The following is a 13001-nucleotide window of genomic DNA, read 5'->3' as shown; positions in this document are numbered from 1 at the left end:
ACCCTTCTAAAACCTTGGTGTGAGCCCTTACGCGCTCATGTCTCCACACCTTTGAACAGCTGGACTCCACCTGTCCCCTGTGCGGAGCCTGGCGGTCTGGCTCAGTTGCCATCTTCCTCTCGTCCCACATGTCGTGGGAGATGGCCTAGGCCCGTGCCAGACAGAAATGATATTCCTGAAAAAGCCTCACTCTGGTACCCCACTTAAAGTTCTGAAATGTTTGATATTCTTACGCACACCACCAAATTAGAATCCTGGTCACTGTGTGTTACTTCAACGTGCAGCCCTGAGCCTGGGCTCTAAGCAGCACTTCCAGGTTCTCTGAGGAACCAAAAAAGCCACAGTAGAAGTTGTCACGACTGAAGCCATGAAGCTGGCATCGCTTATCCAGACTTCAGTACCCACGGCGGTGCCGGTTGACGCCGACGCTCAGAGGATGCTAATTTAATGACCCTTCCAGGGGTTTGCCTGTCTGTGGGGTGTGGTGAGCCCCTTCTCCACCTGCAGGATAGAATTAACTGACAGGAATTTTATGGATTTATGTTCTTTTATGGATTTATGCTGGAGAAGTTCAGAGTACTTGTAATGAAAGGTGTTTGTTTCTATTCAAATTCCATATTCGGATTCTAATGATATACAAACCATTCCTATGTCTGTAAACGCTTCAGCCTGATTTGGGTGGGATCAGAAGCTAATTATGCTGAAATTATCTTGCATGTTTATTTTGGTGTTGGTGATAAGGGATGTAGTTAGAAGTAACTGCTTGTCTGAGGACTGCTTTGCCTCATTTTTGGTAGACACTGGGCATTTCCTTGGCCTTTCCTCTGCCTGAAGGCAAAGGCAGAACATTTCAGTGACTCTGGTGTCTTCTCCCTTTGCTGTGGAACACGTGTTCTGTGGGTTCTAAAAGCTCAGACCAAGTGGTCCTTGATAATCTCTTGTCTAGTCACATAAATGCTACTTAATAAAAGCTGTGTTGTAGATGCTTGAAGCTGAAAACTCCTTTTATTATAAAGCAGAGAGATGAATAATAAGTGTTTTGTGGTAGGGACTTTAAAAATGATTTTAGTCTTTTCCCTGAAATGAAATAACTAATTGTTTATGGGATTATTCATCTATTCAAAGAGAAAAAGGAACTAGATCATTTTATATACACAAGTGAAATTTTAAAAAATGGGTGAGTCTGAATTCATCTGATTTATAGGAGGAGTAGTTTTCAGTTCGAGTATTTATAGACTGTATTTAGGTTAATTTACCAGTGTTTCTTACCATTTCTTTAAATTTTAGCTTGCATTTTATGCTAAAAATCTGTGTTGTTTTGAAACTCATGACTTATCTTTCTTCAGTATTCTTAAGCAGCACAGATGTGGCAGGCAGATGGAGGGGCAGTGAGGAGGCGGGCCCTGGCTGGCATCGACAGTGACTGTGGGCCCACAGCTCTCAGACGAGGGGTTTGATTCGGTGACTTGGGCAGTGTCCTTAGCCCATTTCAGGTCGACATCTACCTTGGCCTTGATCACCCATTTTCTTTACCGACCTCCTGATTCGCAGTCCACTGGTTGGTGATGAGTGGCCCACAGATTCACCATTCCTTCCTTTACCGTAAAGCTGGTCAAGAGGTTGTGCTTTGGCGTGATTTTTATCTGTTCTTGACCTTTAACTTGTTCCCTGTGGTTTCCCCCTGATCTTTATCATGGGGTTTGATTTGTGGTTAGGAAGAGACGGCTCACCGGATTTGTGTGCGAGTATCACACAGGTAGAGGAGAGTCACACTTGAATGAGTTGACATTTCTGTAAACTCCTTCAACTTCTGATTTTGCTGGGTATTGCGTTCAAACAGGATGTCTTAGTAAGTCCTTCGCCCTCTGTGCCTGGCTGGCTCATTTCTAACCATTTTAGTGAAGAGCCTCTGTGTTGGATTTAAGGTTAGAGGCTCCTGTCCCCCAAACGAGGAGGTGGCATTTGTTCTGTCCCCTACAAGGAGAGGTGGGGTTCTGGCTCTCTGACCCCAGCTCACACCCTGGGAGGCTGTGGTTTGAAGCGCCTCTTCGGCTGACTGTTCTTTCTTTGCTTATTTTGTTTCTAGTCTCCTGGTGCCACAAGGCCTTGGTCACTTCAGTTTAGGAAGCAGGCATGGGGGACCCACATTTGTCTGATGCAGAAAGTTCCATGGCCCGTAGTGGGGTTTTCCTTACTTGTGACAGAAAGACGATACACACCGGCTTTCATTTTGTCAGTGGTGGTTAAAAGTAAACTGCGAGCTCACTCGTGGTGTCAGAGGTGCTTACACCTCTCCTGGCCTGGCATAGACGTCTCGCTCAGCTTCATGTGAAGGCTGACTTTGTTCTCACACCAAAGAGAATGAAGAGCATCAGCTTCCATGGCGTGGGCATTTTTTGAAGCCGCATGCCCTTGTTCCTTTGGATTTGAGGAATGAGTGACTCAGAGGATGTGTGACCACTGCGGCCCTAGGGGTGCTGGACAGGAGGGGTTATCCAGCACGGTGGAGAGAGGCAGGAGGGGACGAGGGTCCCTGGGCTGGCTTTCTGTCGATTGATTCCATGTGGGGTCTGAGTGGGATTGCGGTTCGTCACCCACAGAAAGTATGTGTCCTACTAGTGTGTGCTGTGTGGGGATGGCCATTTGGATGAGGGAAAGTCCATATTGGAGTCCTTTATTGGTAGAGAGCTTGAACCAAAGGGTTGGTGCTCAGCTGGGGCAGGGCAGGACAGTGACGGGGCGGAGGAGGGCGCGTGTGGACGGAGGCCGCACCTCCTCGAGTAACACAGTTCCCGTGCTCCCCATCTTTCTTTTATGTGAGAACTAAGCTCTTTTCTCTGTTGGTTTATCGGGCAGCTTTGAGTCCTGGTTTGAAAGGACATGGGGCAGTTTTCCTCGGATGACTGGTCATCAGGCCAACTTCTTCCAGCCCGGACTTGGCAGTGGCTGCTAACAGTGTCCAGAGGAGGACGCCGGCCATGGTCCTGAGTGGTGACGTAGGTGGAGCCTTCGTGGTGCTTGGCTCCATCAGCAGCCCTGCAGCACTGCGGGGCGGGGGTGGGGGGCCCACATTCCGCCCCAACTCCTTGGTTCTCCCCTATTTCCACATACAAAAAGGAGAGAAATTGGGGTCAGTCAGTACCTTGTGGGTGTAAGTTCTGCCCTCATGTCATCCCAGCTGTTGTCAGTAATATAATTTATACTCTTCTAACCTTAGGCTCATTTGATATAAAAATATGAAGGGACAGAAATAGTTCAAGGACATTTTTACAGACTTACATAATTATGACCAGGCCTAGTTTTATGATGTCTCATGTATTAGGAGTAAATCATGAAACAAACCCATTTAACCAGTTTAAAATGTCTTCACTATTCGCAGTTTCTGGCAAGCATTGGTTATCGGCTGACACATAGTGAAACGTATAGCATTAATTAAGTAGTGTTTCTTGTCTCTGCGTCCCTGTCACTTGGTGTCCCCCACCCACATTCCATGTGTGGCCCAGGCAGGAGCGGGCACAGGCCTCAGGGCCACAAAGGAGCCTGCAGGCAGCTCTGGGGAAGTGACTGGTATGGGACAGCGTCATGTGCTGTTTGCTTGTCTGCGTGTGCACTTCACGTGCTTTACTCACGTCCTCCGCCAGTTGGTGAACTTGTCACGGGTGGCTCCTGTATCTCTATCAGTTGCTGGTGATGCTCACTCCTGAATGTAGGGGCCCGAGCATGAGCTGGCGCCGATGCAGGTGGGCGCCACCGCGGACCCCCAGAGGAACTCGGGCGCCCTCAGGTCTCGTGTTGGTGGTTCAGAGTGTGAGGCTTCTTCCCACCTGGATTTTAATCCTCTTCCAAGCAGAAACTGTCTCGTTTGCCTTTATATCGCCTAACGGATAGGATTTGTAACATTCGAACAAATATCTATAGAGTAAACGGGTGAATAAGTGGTTTGTCTCATAAGGAGGAAAGTTCAATACCAACCATAGCACGATGGCTTGTTAAATATTTACATTAATGTAATGAATTTCATTTAAAAACAGCAAGGTTATTTTGTTTGTGATCATTTTCATAACTCTATAGTTTTTATATTGTGGTGGGGAAGGTGTTATCCCTTCTGACAGGTAGGGCAGCTGAGGAAAGACAGACGTGACCTGTGTGTCGAGTGCACGCAGCCTTGAGTCTCGCCTCTGAGCCCTCAGCATAGTGGCTTTCATCATCATCATAACAATAAGCTTCCCCTTCTGATCAGTGCCGCATAGTTAGTTAATTTAAGAAGTCAAAAATGACTGCTTTCAGAGTTCTGATTCTTACACAAATATAAGTAGTTGTTTAAAAGTTTATATCCTGCCGCACTGAACAAGCCTGATTCTGTCTGATCTCGGAAGCTAAGCAGGGTCGGGCCTGGTTAGTACTTGGATGGGAGACCACCTAGGAAGACCAGGCGCTGTAGGCGTAAAAAATAAAAAATAAAGGACTGTAAGCTGACAAGGTCCTTGCAATCTGTGAGGTCAACCAAGGGTTACCTCGCCGAAATACATACATACATACATACATACATACATACATACATGCATACATAAAAGTTTATATCCTGCCTCATTGTAAGAAAGAGCCAAGGTAGATGCTAAATTATTCCATTACTCACTTTTCTTGGTATGGGCTCATGGGACACGCCTGCCACCCCCAACGGGGCTGTGGTGCTGGACGTTGGGGATGGCACAGTCCCTCTGCCAAAGGCCCTTTGACTTTGCAGCAGAAAGTGGCCTTGTTGCATTTACTCCAGTGATCACACGCTTCAGAAAGCATCCAGTGAGTCGTACGTATGTGCCAGGCCCTGGGTTGACCAGGGGGCTCAAGAGTGAACGACGGACTCCTCTCACGATTGTACCTCTGGTGGGGAGACTGAGGGAGACCCCCAAATGCCATGCAGTGCGGCTGCGTGGCGGACACTGAGCGCGGGCTTCCTTTCTCTGGCACACACAGTGCTTAGGCCCCGAGCACTGTGGGCGCCTGCACCGTGGCCCTTCGAGTCTGCGGAGGCAGGGTGAAAAGTGGAGCGCAAGGACTTGCCTGGCGTTTGGCCGGCGAGGCAGAGGTTGGTGTCATCTTAGGTTCTTGCCTCAGGATGGGAGCCCACGGGGCTCCTGACCTTGCTGGTGAGGGATGGAGGTGGGGGCAGGCAGGGGCCTCCCCTGAGGAGGGGGTCCCCAGTTGACTCTCCAGGAGACGGTGGGCTTTCCGTGAGCAGCAATGGTCACACAAGATGAAGAAAAACATTCATGGCCGTATATTGAGAGTAGTGATAAAATGCAGTTCCTTGCTAAAGGTATACTTCACATTCTCATGTTTCCATATTATTTACTCAATTGGAAAAACTTTTAAAATATGCATTACAAATTTAAGATCTGAGGAGTGCCTGGGTGACTAGGTGCTGCATTTGTGTGTATCTGAATATAAGAAAATGGTTCTAAGGATTATCAGTAAAATATGACACCCTTTGTATGGCTGTAATCTGAGTTCCTGTTGGTTCAACGACAGATGTTATCATACCGCAATATTCTTATCTTCTACAAGGAAATCCTGAAAAACCGAAACCCCGAACAGACACACATACACACCCCGCAAACAGCCCAAACGCCCATCAGTATGAAACACGGAACGGCGGAATGTTCACGTGTGGGACACTCTGTGCAGTGAAAACCAAACAAACCAGCACTGCGGGTACCAGCGGGATGAGGCATCTTGGGGACTTGGAGACAGCAGGGATGAGATGTGAGGGCAGTGGGACTTCATCCGGAAGCCAGGAGACATTTCGATGGCTTAGGCCAGGCACCTGGCAGTCGAGTGTTACTGAAGGATTTTGGTGACGGTGACAGAGGGCTTAGTCTATAGGATGGTCCTGAGCAGCAGACTTCTGAAGTAAACTGAGCAAGACTTGATGAAGGCCAAACGTGAGGCCATGAGTCTGGAGAGGAGGGGAGGGCCAAGAGGTACTTGGAAGGTGAGCTTGATGGGAACTGGTGGTGGCTGGAAGGTCTTAGGAAAGAACAGCGAAAAACCAAGGCTTGTTTTTTGTTTTCTGATTCGGGACAGTCGGTTGGATGGTAGAATCGATGACCTTCTGACAAGGAAGGTAGGAGGAGGACAGGGTTTTGGGGAGGCAGCGAAGGAGATCAGGCATTCTGTTTCGGGGTGGGGGGTTGAGACTGTGTGGCGTCTCAGGTAGGGGTGTGGGCTGGGAGGCCAGGGTGGGAGAGGGAAAACAGTATACATCGGGGCTCCCGGCACCCTGAACGTGCATCTTTGGGCTCAGGGTCGAGTTGGCCAAGACAAGGGTCAGCCACCCAGGAGAGCTGGGGACTGGCTAAGAGGGAGTTGGCTAAGAGGCTGGCAGAGGACACAGAAGTCCTTAAGACCCAGTGACTGTGGGATCACAGGCTACATATTGGAACGACAAAGTGGCGCTTTGATGTTTCTGCCATTTGTGGACCCCTGTGAGGCAGGAAGAGCCAGTTGACATTCCAGCAGTGACTCCTCACGGTCTCACCGGAGCCGCTTTCCCGTGGCGTTCATTCCGAAGCTCATCAAAACAGGAACTGGGAGAAAGCTGCAGAGTTTCACAGTTTGCAGCGTGATAGAGCTTACAGAGAACTTTGAATTACCAGTTTTCCTTTTTTTCCCAGGTACGTTCCTAGCAGCGTTGCCATCTATGTCTTTTAAATCTCAAGGTCATAGTGCCCTACCCGAGCAGACATCTGTGTGGATGAATTGCATCTAGTGAGTTCTCCTAATGAGCACAAAATACGATTTGCGGTGCCCCCGCTGGTACCCGCAGTGCTGGTTTGTTTGGTTTTCACTGCACAGAGTGTCCCACACGTGAACATTCCGCCATTCCCCGTTTCATACTGATGGGCGTTTGGGCTGTTTGCGGGGTGTGTATGTGTGTCTGTTCGGGGTTTCGGTTTTTCAGGATTTCCTTGTAGAAGATAAGAATATTGCGGTATGATAACATCTGTCGTTGAACCAACAGGAACTCAGATTACAGCCATACAAAGGGTGTCATATTTTACTGATAATCCTTAGAACCATTTTCTTATATTCAGATACACACAAATGCAGCACCTAGTCACCCAGGCACTCCTCAGATCTTAAACTTGTAATGCATATTTTAAAAGTTTTTCCAATTGAGTAAATATACAGAAACATGAGAATGTGAAGTACACCTTTAGCAAGGAACTGCATTTTATCACTACTCTCAATATACGGCCATGAATGTTTTTCTTCGTCTTGTGTGACCATCGTGTTCGTTCTTCACTTCAAAGGTAGAGTGATGTTTGAATACAGTTTTCTATCTCTTCTTTTAGGTGGGCACATAGTTCGTCACTGAAATGTAAAAAATTATTGCACGGAAGTTTCAGCATTTGTGGGACCTAGTCTTGCTCTCACTCCATTGTTGAGGACCCAGCTCAGGTACTTCCTGTGGGTGACTTCGTGACCTCCCACTCAAGGCCCGTTGGCACGGAGGGGTTAACACTGAGCGGGTTTCCGAGGAGGGTCCCGCTCCATTGTCGTGATGTTCGGGATGCCGGCGAGGCGGACGTGATGTAGGACGTGATGGTTTCTTTCTGTTTATCCCTGAATTTTTCCTTGAGAATATTTTATCTTGATATTTCCCATCTTTCTATCTCATGGGCTTAGTGCTTTAATCTATTTATAAGGTAAATGGATGAAAAGGCAAATTTTATTCAGTCACCAGCATGACTTTAGGTGCAAAGCTCAAATCAATAGGGATTTGTTAGCTTCTATGGAAATTAATGGTATTTTTTTTTTTAAAAAAAATCTGAGTGTTATTTGTCCTGCAAGTGAGTAACTGTCTGGTGGTTCTGGAGAAAAAATACAGCAGGGGAGAGTGTGAGAGGTTGGCTTACAAATTATACCAGTGAGGAAAAATGCCTACGTCGACTGTGGTAAGTGTAGCCAATTAGTTTGGTTTTAGTGACGAAATGCATGGAATCCATGTTGCGGTGTTGACTTTGACAAGTGAAAGGTAGGCTTGAACACTTCGTTTAGCTCAAGCCTAACCATCCCTCCACGGTTTGTGCGGGCCCCCCCGGAAGCACAGGGCGGGGACTCGAGGGAGGCTGTGGGTCCTGGCTGGCCAGGAGGCGGCGCCTTCCAGCTGCTCAGGTCCTCCCGTGAGATCTCCCCTTCTTCCAACACTGCAGGTGAACGTGGGAGCGTCAGACGTTCCACGATCCGGAGAGCAGGCGCTAGTTCCGGTCACTGGGCCCCCAGAGTGGGATGGCGAGGGCTGGGCTCCAAGGGCTGCGAGCCTTCGCTCCGGAGATGGGGTTTCGGGAAGGTGCCCTGTCCAGACGAGGTTGGGCAGGAGGAGGGGAACCGACCTGGGCACCCCCCACCCCCCGCTCTTCCTGCAGAGTCCAGGGAGATGGGCACGCACCCCCACCTGCTCAGGAGCTGTCCCCTGGGCACCAGGTCTGCAGGCACGCTCAGGGAGGAGCAGTGCCGGCCGCGTCCCGCCACTATGTGGCTCTGTTGTAGCCCTGCTCCCTGGAGTGGTCAGGTGCCTGAGTTTCACGTGGTGGTTTCTTCCCTGTCGTGCCTGTAGCCCAGCTATCGGCCACCTGTGAAAAGCCAAGAGCAGGAGTTTGTATTTACGCCTGGTGTTTCATTCATCAGACACAGTGCTCCCGCTTGCCCGCCCCTCCCTCCCTCCCTCCCTCTCTCTGGACCATTTACAAAAAGCTGATTCTTCAGAGAATGGGAATGAGCCCCCTGGACACTGGGTGGCACCTGCCAGCAGACCACTGGATTGGGCTCCATAGTGCTTTACCTCAGACCTGAGCAGGAGAAACTGACGGTTAACTAAGTTGCTCTAGGGAGCCTTTCCGGCTCAAAGAATTTTAGGAATTTTGTTTTGGGACATTTTAGATGGAAGGAAAAGTTTGCATAAAGAACAATTTCAGAAATGTTTGGTGCCGTGCCATAAATTCCTTGGGATAAATGTGTAATTATTCTGGTAGCCCTGTTGAAAGGGACGACACTCTGCACACACATATCCCAGTTATGTTTGCACCAGAATGTGACCACGCCGTGCGGGTTTTGCACAGAGTGGCCAGCGTGTCGTCTTGCACTGGTCCAGCCTGGAGGGGTGAAGAGGGTTCAGCAGACTGACACACTAGTTGGTGCATGTGCTGTGTCAGTGAGTTCCTGCTGAAAGCGGGACTGTGTCCCCTCCCAAGCCCTTTGTCAGAGTTCTCTGCTCGACATTTCACTCTCACGTGTTAGTAGAGTCTCCAGGTTCCTTCTCGTGTTTTTAACTTGATTTCTAGTACTCTGAAGGTGAGGAAATGGAACACAGCCCATGTACTTCCCGGGGACCGCGTCCTGCACGAGGGCTGGACGATGGCCTCTTTCTGGCTCTGTGTTTGTTTGAAGACCGTAGTGAACGTCTCCTGGTCGGTCGGGGCGAGGTCTCTCATTTAATCTAAACGAGAGTGAGTCAAAGCTGGCGCGTGCATTGTTTGATGCACCAGATGCCGCAGAGTCAGCAATAAAGCTCTTCACTGAACGTCTTGGTTAAGCGGAGCTACGGGGCCTCGCGTCACCGAGGGTCGTCCTCAGGGGAAGAAGATCCGTGAGGACGTCAGTAATTCCAGGGATACGAACAGGGCTGTGCTTGTGAGGGCCGTGTGATTTGAGTGTTAGTCCTACTCGACGCAGTGCACTGTTCGAGACCCTTATTTGAACTGTGGACTAGTTTTATGTTTCCTCCCAATAACACTTAACTTTTTTTGCCATTGTCCCAACATTTGAGCCCTCTTGTTAGTGGACTCGAGAGGCCATCTGCTCTGAGGTTTCCTGTTGCAGGCCTGGGTCCCACCCTGGTCCCCAGTCCAGTGCCCTGGGATCTCCCAGATTATCTGCTTTTCCTGCAGACTAGGTGGCTCATCCGCTGGCACGGAAACCACCCTGTTTGTCACCTGTTGTACTGTACCTTCAAGGCATTTATACCTAGTACGCATTGGTCCAAAATCTGAGGATATGTTTGTTATTTTAATTCAGAGATTCTCAGTAGTTCTTTATGAATTTCGTTCTGTTGTTAAATTGTTGGAGTTCTTTGGGAAACTGCTTTTGAAATGAGTGTCTTTCACCCTGAATGTGCTTGGGTGTCACGTGTGCATTTGCCTGGGAGCCATCACAGCATTTTTCTGCTTTAGGGCCATGCTGCTCACACCTCCTCTTAAGAATAATGTCATGTAGAGCATTACTAGTTTGTTTTTGTTGCCAGACAATATTATTTTCCCCACAAATAGACATTTACTAAAGTAGTAACTTACAATATGCTCAGAACAGAACACGGACCAATACACAGAATAGAGAGTCTAGAAATAGACCCACACAAATATAGCTGTTGACTTTTGACAAGGAGCAAAAGCAGTTCAGTGGAAAATGGATAATCTTTTAACAATGATGGAAGCACTGCATATTCACATGCAAAAAGAAAAAAAAGACAAAACACCTCATGTAAAAGTTAACTCTGAGTCACGTACTAGATGCAAAACTCAAGCTTCTAGAAGAAAACATAGGAACTCTTTGGGATCTGAGGTTAGGCAAAAAATTCTTATATATGATACCATGATTCATAAAACAAAAAAATAAGTGGAGTTCATCAAAATGAAAAACTTGTATTCTGCAAGTGACACTGTTAAGAAAAAAATGCAGAGACAAATTACGCTCTAGGAGAAAATATTTACAAATCACGTCACTGACAAAGGACTTGTGTGCAGAACACAAACAGCCTAGTTTAAAAGTGGGCAACAAGTTTGAAGAGAAACGTCATTGAAAAGGATATAGGGATGGCAAATGAGCCCATGAAATATAAACATGACTGGCCCTCCCGAAATGCACATTGTAGTCACGATGAGATGCTTGGAACATCGATTAGAATGGCTGACGCGAAAGCAGCAGCCAAGATATGGAGACAATCGAAGCGTCTATGGTGGACGAGTGGGTAGAGATGTTAGGTGAACACGCATACGTACACATACGTGCGCACCGTGGAATATTATTTGACCATGAGGAAGGAAATCCTGCCATTTGTGACAACGTGGACGGACCTTGAGGACAGTATGCTGAGTGAAATAAGTCAGGTAGAGAAAGGCAGATATTTTATGTTCTCACTTAGATGTAGAATCTGAAAAAGCTAAGCTCGTAGAAATAGAGCCGAGGTGAGTCCGGCAACCACTGAGCCATTCTGCATTCCTCTGGTTTCGTCGTTTCCAGGACACCACGAAAGTGGTACGTAGTGGAACGTAACGTTTCGAGAGTGGCTTCTTGTGCTCAGCACAGTGCCTCAGGAGCTTCCGAGCTGAGCTGAGGGTACACCAATAGTGTGATGTTTTAGCTGCGGAGTAGAATTCCCCGGCGCGGGTGTGCTAGCACTTGCACGTTCACTCACCTGTCCAAGGCAGCCACGGAGAGAGCAGCTGTGAACACCGAGTGCAGGTTTGAGTCGCACACCAGCTTTCACTTCTCTTAGTGACGCTACGGAGGGAGGTACCGAGAGCCTGATGTCGGGGCCATGCATCGAGGGCACAGTCCCTTTTATAAGAAGCTGCCAGGCTGTGTCCCTGAGCAGCCTTGCCCCTCTGACCCCCACCCGTAGCGTGCCAGCCCCCATGGCCCCCAGCCTCACCAGCCTCCATGTTGTCTGGACCACTGATCAAAGTAAACGCAAACGCTCTTCTGGGCATGCGTGTGTTTGTGTGTCATCAGGTTCCTAGAAGTGTTTTTCTCAGTGGAAATCACACTCACTAAATTCTCTGTAAACAGGTAAGGTTTTTCTGTGTTCTAGTTTGGAAATTCGTTTACAGCGCACAAGTGAATGAGAGTCAGACGCTGCACATAGCCTCGTGGTTAAGCTCCAGTGGGGGAACCGGTGAGGACCGCTGAGATCCCTCCAGGCGTCGGACATTTGCGTGCAGTCACTATCGAGTGCATGCACTGTAGCGTTGGTTTGTCTCGTTCCAAAGGACTTTGTTCCTCAAGCAGCCGAGGGATGATGTTTGTGAGTCTGAAGATGGTGCTCCCACAGGCCCGCGGGACTGTCTGTGCAGGTTCTGTTTAGAGTGCTCTGTCACAGCCACGGGTCACTGTACTTTCGGGCATCATGGGCCTGATGCCCTCTTGGGCTCTAATCTCGGGCCAGTTCCGGCAGTTCCGACACAGCCCAGCCCTGGACCCCTCTTCTCGGCCTTTGCCGAAACTTACTTTCTGTGCATTTATTTTCTCTGCCCCTTAGAAGAGGCCTGGCATGATTCAATTCCTTTTCTCTCCAGAGACGTTTCGAGAATCATGTAGGTGCAAACGTGGAATGAAGAAACACCTGGAGAAAGACCACGCGTGGGGCAGAGAGCTGCGTGGGGCCTCGGGCTGCGTGTGTCGGGAATGCCGCGACTTCGCTCGAGGGGCAGGGCCACTTTTGTCACCGTGTCTCCATTTTTCATGTCCTGGCCTTTCTTGGCTCGGGGCATAATCTCCGAGGGCCTTTGGGTTCTTGGAGAGGCCGTTTCCTGACTGAGGAGACTGGTGGAGCCTTTCAGGGGGCAGTTAGGGATGTTCGCTGTAAAACAGACACGGCGCCCTCTCTCTGACGCTCTAGCGCGGGGTCCTTTGCTCTCAGTGTAGATCGAGCACATAACTCCTTGAGAGCCCCATGTCAGAAGATTCTAGACCCTGCGGATATGCGGTTCTGTGTCCTCTGTAGCTTCCCTGAGGTGGGTTTGGCTGTTGGTGTCCCAATCTACCTTAAATCAAGGTTTGTGTCAACTTCTGCTTTTCTGGAGTGGGGGGTGCACAACACACTGGACAATAATACACCCACCTCATCACTGATGGGACGGCCGACGGGCCCCCAGTTGTCAGGTCCTCGTTGACAGGTGTCTGCTGCCTCCAACGGTTACGGTTCTTTTTAAGAAGACAGAACC

The 13001-nt window shown here is 48.9% G+C and overlaps 1 protein-coding gene and 1 pseudogene across 11 annotated transcripts in view; both read left to right on the top strand.

The window, feature by feature from the left end:
* The window catches only part of DIP2C (disco interacting protein 2 homolog C), a 212566-nt gene that overhangs the window by 58218 nt on the left and 141347 nt on the right, over positions 1-13001 (top strand). The gene's annotated exons all lie outside the window — the stretch shown is intronic.
* On the top strand, positions 4327-4444 carry LOC120610178 (uncharacterized; annotated as a pseudogene).

This window comes from Pteropus medius, unplaced genomic scaffold (genome assembly GCF_902729225.1).
Source record: "Pteropus medius unplaced genomic scaffold, Ma_sr-lr_union100, whole genome shotgun sequence".
Lineage (NCBI taxonomy): Eukaryota > Metazoa > Chordata > Mammalia > Chiroptera > Pteropodidae > Pteropus > Pteropus medius.
The sequence above is the reverse complement of the archived record's forward strand: the minus strand, read 5'-3'. Positions and strand labels throughout refer to the sequence as shown.